The sequence below is a fragment of the Cryptotermes secundus genome, unplaced genomic scaffold (assembly GCF_002891405.2).
Source record: "Cryptotermes secundus unplaced genomic scaffold, Csec_1.0 scaffold235, whole genome shotgun sequence".
NCBI classification, from domain to species: domain Eukaryota; kingdom Metazoa; phylum Arthropoda; class Insecta; order Blattodea; family Kalotermitidae; genus Cryptotermes; species Cryptotermes secundus.
The window spans coordinates 562,044-577,066 of record NW_019723301.1 but is presented as its reverse complement, the minus strand read 5'-3'; the positions used below and the strand labels follow the sequence as shown (position 1 = coordinate 577,066).

The 15,023-nt window shown below is 40.6% G+C and overlaps 1 protein-coding gene across 2 annotated transcripts in view; it reads right to left on the bottom strand.

Moving 5' to 3' along the window:
• Nucleotides 1–15,023, bottom strand: part of LOC111861707 (endothelin-converting enzyme homolog) — a 131,466-nt gene that overhangs the window by 92,904 nt on the left and 23,539 nt on the right. The window contains exon 1 of one of the 2 annotated variants that reach the window (XM_023846494.2): nucleotides 4,624–4,787. The exons of the other annotated variant lie outside the window; for it this stretch is intronic. The gene's annotated coding sequence lies outside the window, so the exon portion shown is untranslated. Of the gene's footprint in view, nucleotides 1–4,623; nucleotides 4,788–15,023 lie in introns of those variants that run through there. 2 annotated transcript variants of the gene reach the window in all.

Here is a 15,023-nt window from a genome sequence, read left to right as displayed (position 1 = left end):
GTTTATCCCATTATCATTCTTGCGTTCATCACTCTGAATTATAGGCACTTATCATGTACAGCTCCTTTATCTAAAAGTGCTGCACATTTGAGTACATCATTACTCTGTTCCCATTGCTGATTCCTATCTACTCCTTACACCTCTAGGAACCACTAATACCTTGTAGCCTGAATGATAATTTCCTTCCACAATTCACACATCCCCTAGACTTTGACTCCTTACAACATTCTAGCATCATTTAACAGTTCACTGACTTTTCTAGCCTTCTATTCGCGAGAGTGGAAACCATATTTCAAACGACAATTCTTGTAAAGTAACATCCAAATCGAAAGGCCGTGCAAATGCGGAATGGAAGACGAAGACGACGACGACGACGACGACGACGACGACGACGACGACAACGACAACGACAACAACAACAACAACAACAACAAAGAGTTCCATTTGATGCTACTTTTGTACCACTGACGACACCAATACCACTTTTTTGTTTTTCAAAATCAGGACGTCTACTACTTATATATAGGCTAACATTACGACTCTCGTTAACACGAAATTTGGAACGCCTGTAATTTTTGCGTTGGTAATAAATCCACTGCGCGACTTCACGTCACCCCAATCCCCCACACCCAGTGGTTACATCTAAAAGAAAACCAATACGCTGCGAAGCTTTAAAGGTTTTATGGCCGGCTTGGTAACATTTTGCTCCAGCCAACTGCGGTATTGCTTACAGCCTCTGACCCTATGTTACGTCAGCTATTAAACTGAGTTCTGATTTATGATTGGGCAATAAATCCTATCACATACATATCATCTTCGTTTCATTAACAAACGCTCACCTCCAAGTCCATATCGCAAAGGGACTAAGTACCGGCTGGACGGCCAGAATTCAGTTCCCCATTGAATATGAATTTTCTCTTCATTATCATGCCTCTATTGGCTCTGTGGGGCTCACAGTCTTCTATCCAAATGATCGGGGGATTCACTCACAGAAAGAAGAGCGACATTTGTGCAGCAACCACTCACTTCCACATCTGGTATCGAGATCTCGAAATCATCGAGCTTCATTTTATATTCCTATGCATACTCCTGGCATGATTCCATTTTTGAGGGGTAATTTTACCGCTTTGCCTATAAATGGGATTAACCTTCTGATGATAAAATTATGAAGTACTATGTATTTGATGTACTATAGTGTGATGATATAAGTGGTTACTCTTATGGTAATATATTATGCTACACTGATAAGAAAGAATGTCACGGAATCGTAACTGGTATCTAACAAAGGAGACGTAACAGTAGGGTGGATACAATTGCACTATAAAATAATTCATGATTTGCATGCTTAATATTTCATGAACATAATTAAGGAAATGAAATCAGGAAGGTGAAATGCGTGAAATGAATATTCCATTAAGTACGTCACTGTGAAAACTGTAAGTGACTTGCGGACGCAGGAATGAAAAGATGAAATGCAGGTGAAAAATCTGAAGGAACGAGAAAACTTGAGAAACCTAAGCACTAAAGGAAAGATAATATTAATATAGATCCTACAAATATAGGGCACAAAGATGGTGAACGAATTAATATAGCTATGGATAGGTTCCAGTGATGGGCGGTTTTGAACACGGTATGAACTTTTCAGTTACATACAAATCGGAAAATTATCAGACTAGCTGAAGAAATATCAGTTTCTTCAGAAAAACTTTGTTCCGTGGATTTAATTTGGAGTACATTATGTAAATAAGTTGATGCCCTCGGCTATTTCATAGAAGATCCTGGAATTATCTAATAAACAAAAAAACTTGTGTTATGCATTCAACTACAAGGAAGCACTGCAGAGCAGTAAAGCAGTCAGCAGGCTGATGTGCGTTGTGGACACATTATCAGATCTCGCTCCAGATGTGCGTGTTTGTGACATAACTTCTGGCAAGCCTCAGTTATCTACACATGAGAACAGATGTGCAAGTCACTGGGTTTGTTAAGGGCTGATGTCAGTTTCGAAAAAAAAAAAACGGATGAACTGCAACCGAGAAAACAGAAATGCAAAACTGTAGTTACCAGCACAAAACACTGAAACGAGATGGGATAAGACGCCTAGTATTCAGCAGTGAAATTTGGCTGTAATTGTCTCACCTTCCAGTCTGAACCAAATAAGTAAGATAATGCCGTAGAGTAGTTGGTTGAGGCACTATGCTACAAGACGGAAGGTTGCGGGTTCAAATCCCGATGAGGTTATTGGATTTTTTCAGTTTACTTAATCCTTCGGGCTGCACTATGGCCCTGGGGTCGACCCAGCTTCTAACAGAAATGAGTACCATGAATCTGTCTGGGGTAAAAGGCTGCCGGAGCTGACAATCTCACCGCCATCTGTAAGCCGATTGTCTAGACTCTATGTTGAGGGTCCTACATTCTCTAGACTCTAGAGAATGTGGGACCCTCAACATCTCACAACCCTATGGGCCTTCACGGCCTGGTACAGGAATAGTTTTACTTATACTTACTTTTTAATGCTGTGATGTAATAAATTCTAGAGGGTTCTGATGATGGTGTATGAAACTTCTAGAGCTACAAATCGTCAGAAATAAGCTCCATAGCGGTCTCCGTTGCAGGTCGAACCCAAATTAGCCCCAAACGTCTATGAAGGGGGTCATAGGGTAGGCTGGGATAGTGTTAGGATTTTGAACATTGAAAGCAACAGCAGGTACAGGAAATACAAAAATCGCCCCATGTGCCATGCTTAACCCATCCGATCAGCCATCTCAGTTTGGACATTTCTCGCATCTGGATCCCCATTATCAGCAATCAGCGTGCTCAGTTTTTACTCCACAGATGGAGCTAGCGGCAGGAACAAAATGGTTTCACAAATTCTCCATTTAATCCCATGCATTGATTTTCATGGACTTCTATCGTTAGTTTCTGGCATAAAATTTTCACCTCCCTCTCCATTACAGTTTCAGGTCTGCGCGTGCTTTATCACAATTTTATTATATATTTTCCTGTTGTCTGTCTTCGACATAGCCTGGTCTCATTTCTATAGCTGCAGTTATACTGACATGAGTTTCCCCGTGTTGAGGCGGGGTCGAATATCTCCACCGCTAACCCTGTGAGTCGGCGACGGAAAGGGAAGTCTCGAATCTGAGATAGTAAAATATAGTTACGAGTCCAACGGGACTCGGACCAGAGAATGACTGCGCTTGCGAGGGCTAGTAGCAATTGTAAACGAAGACCCGTCCTCTCGTCAGAGAGAGTGCACCACATCAACAAATATTCAACTGTCTGGCACTAATAAAATCTGGTCGTAAGCCCCAGATGGGTGTTCCATTCGAAGACTGAGAGTTGACATAAGACTCAGACTCAAACATGGGTTGTCCAGTGATTGAGGTTAGCTCTTTCTAAGAAATTCGACAGAGCATGTGTCTCCCCCTGTGAACGGAGTTCGTGAAGGTAGGCCTAGGCCCACTGGGGCTGTAGTGCCAAGGAAACATTAATGTGTCCCCTCACTCACCTGAAGACGGAAACACATCCATTTTCCAAAACGTTGTGTTCTCCATTTTCTAGAATACCGGCCAACGGACAAAGAAAAAATCCCGTAATTCTGACTGTGATGCAGTTCTTCAAAACTTGGAGGATACATTCAACAAATATAATGTAGGAAATTTTAATTTTAAGTAGTATGTTCTTCCCCAAAAAAGATAATAATAATAATATTAATACTAATGAAAATAACATAAACTGAATTATACTGCTATATCACGAACTAGTATTGTTTAAATATAACATAAACAACAATATATATATATATAGAGGGCTCGAAGTCTGTGCAGTAGAAACACAGACTTTATTTATTATGACCTGGATTTCTTATTTTCTTTTTGTTTTCTGAGAGATTTATAAGCACAGAGAGACACGCAGGAAACATAAAGACAAACGGAGAAAAATGACACGACATTACAGACGATGCAGACTATGTTACAAGCAGTCAATGCCCCGCACTAGTGCAAAATAAAGTATGTAAACAACTATAAACACCGATGATAGCAAAGAAAATTCTGTAGCATTGTGTACGTTTGGTGAGAAATGGGCATTCATGGCCAAAATAACATTCATTGGACTGCAGACGGAAACCTCGGAATAGCATAGAAATAATTTTAATGGGATGAGAGAGACGACTTTGAAAGAAGAGGCGTGGTTTGGTCGATAGTAACTGGCACCAAAAAGGGGGAAATGGTAAACCTTTTGGACCCAAAACAACTTAGGTTATGCGCTGAAAAGAACACTGAAATAAAGGGAATTATGGTTGATATAACATTAGATCAGGTTTGTAAAATGCATTTTAGTTTATCAGTGTTCTGCTTCTAATTTAGATAGTAAATATACCTTCTTGAACACAAGAAAGGAACAGCAAATGGCAGTGAAAAAATATGGAGAAAGCTATGGGAAGGAGGGAGGGAATAAATAAAGAAGAAAAATAATGAAGTGTGAAGAAGTACAAAATAAATTCAAGAAAAATATGAACTCGGTCTAATAAGAAATTAAATATCAAAAAATGAATGAAAAAATAAAATGAACTTTCAAACAACCGAATATTAGAATAATCAATACATACATACACCTACTTACTGAAAAAACTGGAATTATGTTCTCTCTCCAGTTTCTAAATTCCAGAAAATTCACAGTTGTTTAATTTAACGACGTAGGAGTTCAATATTCTTCTTTCCGGCACAGCCTATCGGCGAGAAACGTGTGCCAAAACCGAGACAACCTTCTGATGCTACCTAACGAAATCAATGCCTGAAATTCGAACTCTGTTTATTTTCCGGCGGCGTCGCGAGCACAGACGAAGCAGCGTTCTAAAATCTAGTTTCTACTTGCGAGCACGAGGAACTGAACACGAGCAGCAAGCGGCACGACAGCAACGCATTCTCTCCTGGCCGGAAATCGTGTAGTAATCAAAGATATAGGAACGCTTTTCCTAGTAGCCCCTCTACCAGCCACATCTGCGATGCGCGCATATTTAATTTCTTCCAACATAGCATGCAGTCAAACTACTTTCCTTTTAACCCTTTAAAAACTGACAGACTGACAGACAGGTAAACTGCTGCTGGCCCTCGCCAGCACAGCAATTCTTCACTCCGAGTCCCGCGGGACTCATGACCATATTTTACTCTCTCAAGATACAGGAGGCGCCCAACTCTTACTCACTTTAATGACCGACTGATTGATTACTAAATTGCTGCTGGCCCTCGCCAGTACAATGATTCTTGGTTCCGAGTCCCACGGGACTCATGACCGTATTTTGCTGTCTAACGGCTGTGGGAACCTTCAGGCCACTGACTTTTTAAAGACTGAAATCTGTTTGGTGGCATTGCTACTGAACTTCGCCAGGACAGTCAATTTTTCCGACTTCCGCGAGACTTATTACTATTAAATCCAGCCTCATGACTTTGAGAGTCCTGTCTCATTTCCTTCTTTTCAGTAACCGAACGGAATACACACTGTGTGGGCAAAGTACAGAGTTTTAGTATGTTAAAGCGGGCGATTCACGTACTAGCAGTAACTGCTGTGCTTTATGGCCTAAAGGTGTGGAAAGCAAAACGCTTTATGGAGATTTCATGTCTGAGCGTCCGCATGATACGACTTCTTGGAAATTTAATGCAGCAGGTGCGGCAGGTTCCTTGCTCGAACGCAGACTAGTAAGTTCAGGTGAGTGGAAACATCGTTTGATTATTGTCGTCACTAGTAAAACTGGCTTATGTTCGGCTGAATATGCAAGTTTGGAATTTTGCGCATAGGGAACGAAGGGTTAGAAAGCATTGCACATGACCTGGTCATCCTGGTTGGGGGAGTTTCGAAGCTGAGACAATACAAAATGGCAATTGAGTCCCTCGGGACTCGGACCTGAGAATGATTGCGCTGGCGAGGACCAGCAGTAAGTGTAAAAGACAGACACGTCCTCTCGTCAGAGACGATATTTCATAAGGACTATAACAGCAAATGTTCAGTTGGAAATTAAAATTACTGGTCGTGAGTCTCAAAGGACTTGTCGCCAAGACGAACTGATTGGCGATAAACCGTTAGACATAAAGTAGCTCTGACCTTGAACAGATTCATTCTTCATTCGTCATTCGTCCTAAGTGATTCGTAAGTCGATCATAGAAGAAGTAAGTGATTCGTAAATCAGATTCAAGTCAGTCACAGTAGAAGAAAAGACACTCGTAGTCCAGAAAGGAATGGAGCGAGTCTTAGGCAGTCATTCATTGTGAGCTGTTGTAATTGATTACAAATAAGCGTGACTGTAAAAGAAGGTGGCAAAATATCAAATCGTCTAACCCAGAACCAGTTATTACTAATCACGGAACTCCAGACACGTGACAAAACATACATAAACATATATTACGTACAGTCATCACTCCAGAATCATATATTTTTATTCTTCTAGGGGTGCAAAATATGTGAATCCATCGAAATATCCAGATATAATTTTAGCGTACTTTCGTCATTAAAAGAAAAAAAACAGAGTCTTACGAGATCACCATGCTGTTTGTGTGTCTGTGTATCTACTTTTGAATGATTGTCCCAGTACTTATAAAACTTGGTATGTATATCATGGAATCTGAGCCTATCTCAAAGGCATACTTCATTAATTCCTCCCATCATTCCCTGTGTGTGTATGTGTGTGTCTCTGCCTGCGTATCCTGTCTTTGCTAGGTAACGGCTCGGTAAATGTGCTACTGCGGCAACGGGTACACATGCAACAATAGACTTGTTGGACGCGTTGTTTTCTATGAGATCATATCTCCACGTCGCCCAGACCGACTCTGGGGTCCACCCAACTCTTATCCAATGGATACCCGGAGATCTTTCCCGGGGGTATAATGGCAGGAGCGTGAATCTGACCACTCACCTTCAGTTAGTGCCGAGGTCAAGAAAATGTGAATCTATACATCCACTTTCCCATACGCCTTCACGGCTTAGTGCTTAATTAGTTAAACACAAGGATAACTTCACCGTTACAACTATTATGGAAAATTAAGCTCTTTAGGGTGTTCATCCTCTTTTGTTGAATTATCTCGGAAAACACAAATATGCAGCAAAATTTCACTTAATAGGCAGAATGTGTTTCACTTTCTATACAATGTTTTCGCTCTGATAAACATATAGTGATTTAGGCTCAAGATGCTCATAGAAAAACACGTAGTGTTCGTAATTTCTGTCAGTTTTAACCAAAACTGGAAGATGTCTAAAAATTTTCGGAAAATCCTTCAGTAACAAATATCATGGAATTCCATTTAGCGTGTCTCGAGTTGTTTAATGCGTAGCGTCTGGTGAAGTTTAATAGACACTGCGCAGGAATGGAAACTCGCCTAAACCCAAACGCAAGTTCCCTTACGCTGCAGAAACAAACGTAGGCTTGCGAAGTTGTCCACACTCCTTAGAGACCTAGAGAGAGTAATTCATTCTTTTTCATTGTCCTATGTTAGGTATGCACTATACCGAAAAATATTTCAGATAAGAGTTATAAATTAAATTGAAAAGATATACATGTTTTATGTTATATGCTATTTTTTACGAGTCATTTCTCGGGAAACCGCTGAAGTCCAGTCTTTACTTCATGATTGTATGTCAACAAAGAGAACGAAAATCAAATCCTTTTGACAATTTCAGTACAAGGCCGTAATACTAAATGTTACTGGAATTCGTTGGGATATGCTTTCATTATTTGCCGTTTTTTCTTCTTCAAGGAACGCGTAAAGATATAGTTTTATTGTTTCATAGGAAATTGAATTTCGTGTATATGACTGAGTTTACGACTGAATAGATGAAATTGCTTGCGGAAATGAAATTACGAAAAATGTAATTAAACGAAAATTTAGTGAAAGAATACTGTTGGCCAAAACAATTCGCTCTGTACTAAACAGAAAACACAGAAGAGGGAGACAAAGACGATATAAGTAGAAGTTCATAAGAGATGAAAAGAGAAAAACAGAAGGAAGGGGAAACGAATTAAGCAACAGGTATGATGCAAGAGAACAGGGAACTTGAGGAAAATGGGAAGAGAAGCAATAATAGTATTAATAAATATGAGTAGGTTAAAGCAAGAATGTGTCTTGGCGTATTTTCGCATAATATAGCTCAGTCAATACACAGGATAGCCCCAAAGTTATGTAACTGTGTAGTAAAGCGTACAATAAAATACATTATAATATTTTATTACTTACTGAATTTACAAGAAGTGTTCGAAATGAAACCCATGAAACTAATCAGGTTGATTAAAATGTGTTTGAACGAAACGTATAGCGAAATTTGTACAGGTAAACAGTTGTCTGATAAATTTCCTCTCCAGAATGGTCTAAAACAAGGAGATGCTTTATCGCCATTCCTTTTCAACTTTGCTTTAGAATATGCCATTGGAAAGATCCAGGGAAACCAGGTAGGACTGAAATTAAACGGGACACATCAGCTGTTGGTCTACGCCGATGTTGTGAATCTACTGGGCGATAATGTAGATACCATAAAGAAAAACACACAAACTTTAATTAACGCAAGTAAAGAGGTTGGTCTAGAAGTAAACACTGAGAAAACTAAGTACATGTTGCTGTCTCGTCGCCAAAATGCAGGGTAAAATCATGACATAAAGATAGGAAACAGATGTTTTGAAAATGTGGCACAATTCAGATATTTGGGAACAACGATAACAGATCTAAACCTGAATCAGGAGGAAATTAAGAGGAGACTGAACTCGGGTAATGCTTGCTACCATTCAGTCCAGAACCTTTTGTCTTCCCGTCTGATGTTCAAAAACATAAAAATTAGAATATCCAAAACTATAATTTTACGTGTGGTTCTGCATGGATGTGATACTTGGTCTCTGACATTAAGGGAGGAACATAGACTGAGGGTGTACGATTTGAGCTGAGCTTATTTCCAACATTAGTCTGCTTGCACCTATTCTCATTGTCTCTTCGCTAGCGGATTTTCTTATTTTTCCTTCTACCCTGAAGATGGAGGCGATACGTTCCTCCGAAACATCGGTTAACACCACATCTACGCGGTGCCACGTCCCTGAGGACTGCTTTCTTCATAGACTGAGGGTGTTTGAGAACAGGGTGCTGAGGAGAATATTTGGACCGAAGAGGGATGAAGTGACAGGAGGTTGGAGACAGCTGCATAATGAGGAGCTTCATAACTTGTACTCTTCTCCAAGTATAATTAGAATGATCAAGTCAAGGAGGATGAGGTAGGCAGGACAAGTAGCACGAATGGAACAAACACTTCTCTTGTCTCCACAGTATCCAGATCGACTCCAGGATTAATCTAACCTCCTGTTGGTACGCTAGCCGGGACTTAAAGTTGAATACTCCTTTCTAGTGAGGAAGTTAAAATGGATGGAGCTATACCTCCACCCCATACGTCTTCATGGCGTGAAGCTTCATTTAGCACAGGGACGACTTTACTTTATACGACAGTCTTGTAGTTCAGGTGATATCAGCGGGATTGCATTTACTCAATGTGTGTGTGTGTAACGACGCTGTATCAACTGCATGAATAGTGTCTGGACCTATATAGTGTCAAATGAGATATTATTTAAATAATTTATATTGTGAAATGAAAAAATTATTGGACAAGAGGTAGTTTGGCCTGTATCAAAATACTGTACCACCATTATCCTGGAAGGAATTAAGAAAGCCTAAAAAATTCACATAATATAACAGATATCTCGGGAATATACCGCCCAAAAGACTTGACTTTCTTTGATGAGACACACTGCTCAAGAAATGGTAGGAAATAAGCAAGTGTCATTACAAGTCTGATGCGTAGACTACTATGATTGTGGACAAACACGCTGGTACACTTGCACCCTTGCATCGTTCTAGATTTGTATTCAGGACGTACACATACAGAGTAGTTCGAATTGCGGCCGTGCCATAGCTCAGGCGGTTAGTCGCTGTCTTCCCTGCGGCGGTCCGGGTTCGAGCCCGGGTCAGGTTATATGGGATTTTTGGTTGACAAAGTGACACTGGGACAGGTTTCCTCAGAGTACTTCGGTTTCCTCTGCCAATCTTCATTCAAACAATTTCTCCACAATCACAAACTATCATCTGGGGCCAGTACAATAGGCCAATAGTGGCCGCAGTATCAAGTGGATTGTCACACCACACTAAGATAATAATAAAAAAAGGAATAATAATAGTTAGAATTTCAGTCGTATGAGAGGTTATCATGAATGAACAAATGCATAAGGAACAGGCCTAGACCCACCCTTGAACCATAACCTTCAAAGATTTATTGTGCATCAGGTTGCCCTGACGACGTGTTTATGACTTGCCTCAGTTCTCCCACGTGAATGCTGAGGCAATGCCTTGAAACTGACTGCGACCACCCTTCAAATACTTGCATATTCACCTTATATTAGAATTTTCCTATATGAGCTGACAATAATCTCTGCAGCTGAAGTAATGTCGTTAAGTACGAGAACACTTGCTCAAGTGTTAAAGCTTCGGACTTCATTCGGGAGGTCCCTTGTTCAAACAGCAGGTGGAATATCTACCCGGAATAATGTTTCTCGTAATTCTTCTCAGTCCCCCTCAGGCAAATGCTGGGATATTAAATTAAATGGCGCCAGATCATCTTGTCACGTTTCCTCCAATTCGTTATTCACGCCAATTAAGTTATTCGACATCATAAGGCCGCGACACAGTTCAAGCGGTTAGTCGCTGGCTTCCCACTGCGGCGGCCCGGGTTCAATCCAGTTTCTGGTCAAGTGGTATTTGTGGTAAACAAAGTGGCGCTGGGGCGGGTTTTCTCCGAGTGCTTCGGTTTCCTCTGCCAATCTTCATTCCACCAAACATTCCATCATCCTAATCACCCGGGGCAGGATACAATAGGCCAATCAGTGTCCGCTGTGCCGAGTGGACCCAGTTGGATCCACCTCCCACTAAATGAATTAAAAAAAAATCGACATCATGTACAGTCCTCTTTTTGAAAGCGTCGTTGAATGGACTACAGATAAACAAAAACTGTCGTCAAGTAACCCAAGAACCAAATACCGTTGTGTGTATTATAATACGCAGCAGCTGTTTTCTCTTAGTGGGCGTGTTTCATAACTGCAGGCTTGTACAACAATGTAACATACATTAGAAACAGTGCACATGATCCATCGTTAAGGCATCAGTAGATTTCTTCCTATTATAGACGCCACATATGGACCGCTGTGAGCATTCTGGCTCTGCCTGTGAGTGTTAAACAATCACTTTGCTTACGTGATATCTCTACCACTCGCGTAAGGAGATTAACTCCATATGCGAGTCCTACGTGGCGGATGTCTGTCTCAAAAGAGAGACTGGGTACCGAGTCATATCTGCGTAGCTACCACGTTTGGTGCCAGGAGAATTTCTCTATTAATTTCACTTTATGAATTTTAATTTGTGCCGCTTAACTGTTGACTGTTGCGTATAACCAACAGAACGGAGTGTATTCAGAATCTGTGAGTCAGTCTGTCCGATGGTGATTCCCTACATAAGGAATTCCCTAGTAATTTTGCCACGTAGTTGTGGTTGCTGTCAAATTTTGCAGACAATTTCTGTCATCTGCCTTAAAATAAGCCACGGCCGATTCCTTCCTCATCTTTCATGACGTATAATTCACAATTTAATCATTTTGTCATTTACTGATTATAATATGGGGGTCACTCGGTAGCGTAGTTGGTTGAGGCACTATGCTACAAGCCGGAAGGTCTCGGGTTCAAGTCCCGATGAGGTCATTGGATATTTTTCACTTTACCTAATCCTTCTGGCCGCACTATGGCCCTGTGGTCGACTCAGCCTCTAGCAGAAATGTGTACCAGGAATTAATTAAATAATTTTCCTGGGGAGTAAAGCACGGCCGGCGAGTAAGGTTGACAATCTTACCGCCATCTTTGAGCCGATTGTTTAGAGAATGTGGGACTCTCAACGTCTCACAACCCTATGGGCCTTCATGGCCTGTTACAGGGATAGCCTTACTTACTTACTTACTTTACTGTTTATAATATATCCAGTTTAAATAAACGTTGGCAAATAAACTCCTTGATTTCTGGTACTTCTCTTATGGTATAAGAATGAGTCTGATTACGTAGGGATGACTAATTTTATATCTATCAGACTGTTCATACACTAAACTCAAATCAGCTTGTGTAACAAGAGAGAGACAGAGAGAGAGAGAGAAGACAAAGAGGTTTTCTTTTTAGTTTGAATACATACTTCTGAATACGAGCAGCAAATTCTACTCCAGCATTAGTAGAACAGCTGACTCTCTAATTATATCATATCCTTATACCTCAATCGAATTCTATCAATTTTATATAACAAAATAGCTAATTCAATGCCTGAAATATATGAGGCTACCTAAAGACATTCATTGTTTATTCCACAAAAACTCCGTGACTTTAGTCCGCAAGCTAACTATACCCATCAAGGGACCGCCGCTTTTCGGCGAAGTTAGTGCCAATTTTAGCGGATAGAGGGTGTCACGTGGTCAGCGCAACGAATCCCCGCGGCCGTTAATTTTTTCTATACCGGAGTTTAGCCTTTACCAATTTAGTATCTGTACAAATAAACACAAATATAAATGTTTTGGCTTCATGTGAACTTTTGAAGTAACTGAACTTGATCTCACCTATGATTACCGTGAAAAATGCTTCCTTTGCCAAATTTCGTCAAAATTCATAGTGTGATTTCAGAGACAAAATATGCAGACAAACGCACGTTCAATATATTTATTTATCTATATATTCATTTATTCATTATTTTACGACACTGTCTGTTGTGTAATATTATGCCTTTCCGGATGAGATGCAAATTATTACGTATTCAAACAGAAAAGGAGGGGATAATAGTCTATTGTGTCTTATTTTAAGACGCCATCCTGGTATTTAAATGGAAGTGCTAAAGAAAAGTACGGCCAAGGTAAACCGCTCGACAGAACAGGAAGAAATTAACTCTTTAAACAAACACTATTCTCGAACTAGCAACAGAATTTAATGTTATTCTGATCTCTTTGAAGAGTTTAAAATATAAACATTTCACGATTGGGTAGATCTACGACCTGTGTATTTCAGCCAAAATAAATAGAAGATGTTAGCGTACTGTAAGAATATGCGCGGTCTCTAATTTATGAGTGCTCTCTAGGTATAAATAGGAGCGGGAGAGATGAATGCGGGCGCTCTCTGCGACGGATCTGCTCTGAACTCCTATCCACAATCGCATCGACTGAAATTTTGGGCGATTGCAAGTTTTCGTCTACTTTGACATCTGCCGACATTTGAGTACAGTGTCACGTAACCGGGGTTTGTGTGAATAATAGGGCCGGTTTGGGTTGTGATTATCGAATTTATTGGACATTTATACGTGTACAACTGGTTACAAAAGTCACAAATCATTATCTGACACACTGTCATCTTCCACCAACTGTACACTCCACGGGAAATATTTTGACTTCGAAGTGAACTGTGAATTATTTTTGTCTCCCCGTTATATAGTCTCGGTTCGGATCACAGAACAGAAAACCCTTCCGTTGCCTAACATTGGATGTCTGTGAACCCACACAGAAAATAACACTTGCGACACCTGTTCTATTATTGCGTGCGTGTATTGCGGGATTTGTCTAGAAATGGGTCTGCTCTATTTTTGGTTGCGTATTTATTGCGGGTTTGTTTACCGAGTCGTTCCCTAGCAACGGGTCTACATGTCACAATATAATAATTCACCAAGTCATGGTGGGTTGTTTTTCATTTCATGCTTCAGCCTCGAAAGATACAGTTTCTTTATTATGAGAACGGAAAACTATGGTTACCCGGAGGAAAGACGGCTTCAAGGAAACACAAAGTTACATTTCTTTTTCCATGACAGTTATTATGAGCATTTTTTTTATTTTGAGAAAACATAAAATCAGATTTAAGAAATAGTCACATACAAAATGGCCGCTATACCACTTGTATCGCTCCAAAACTCATGGGCCTATAATCTTTAATTGAAGAATAGACAGCTGCAGAGTCTCAACATATCCACATGGCGTTGCACAGGATGAACAGCTGGAATCACTTCATATATCTAGCATGACGCAACTTTTCATGCCCATATGGCACCAGACAGCGATAAATTTCTACATCTTTTCTCCATCAATTCCTCCTCTGTTTCTTTACGTGTGAGATGTTAAGTTTTCCAGTAAACAAAATTCCATCCTAGGTACAAATTCTGCTATTCCTGAAGATCCATAACCACTATATGCAAGCATTTTAAGCCACAATTTATACATTGATTAAGTTCAGTGTAAAGACATGCACGTAAAGCATAGTGTTAAAGTGGTTTCTTGCTTGGCTTCATCTTCGATTCTGAAGATGGAAGCAATACGTTCCTCCAAAATGTCGGTAAACTTCTACCGAACTATGAAGAATGCCATCTTCTGGGATGTGACGCCGTGTACATCTGCAGCCACTTGCTCGCGCTGGTTCCTCGTTAGCGGATTTTTCTACCCTGAAGATGGAGGCAGCACGTCCCTCCGAAACGTCTGTTCACAAAAGATCTACACGGTCCCACATCCCAGAAAACGGCATTCTACACGTACCTAGTCATCCCCGTGAAAACCCAAAATCTTACATTCTACCAAACTACATGGCTCTATATCCGAGAAGTTAATCATCTCTATTAAAACCTAAGCAGGGCACGCAGTAGCGTAGTTGGTTGAGGCGCTATGCTACAAGCAGGAAGGTCACGGATTCGAGTCCCGATTAGGTGGACTTTTTCAACTGACCTGCTCCTTCCAGCCGCACTATGGCCCTGGGGTCGACTCAGTCTCTGACAGAAATGAGTACCAGGAAGATTCCTGGGGGGCAAAAGGCGGCCGTCGAATAAGGCTGACAACCTTACCGCCATCTGTGAGCCGACTGTGGTAGCCTCGACCTCTCACAAATCTATGGGTCTTAACGGCCCGTTACAGTGATAGCTTTAGCTTTTTGTTACATATCAAAGCCTAACACCTGAAAT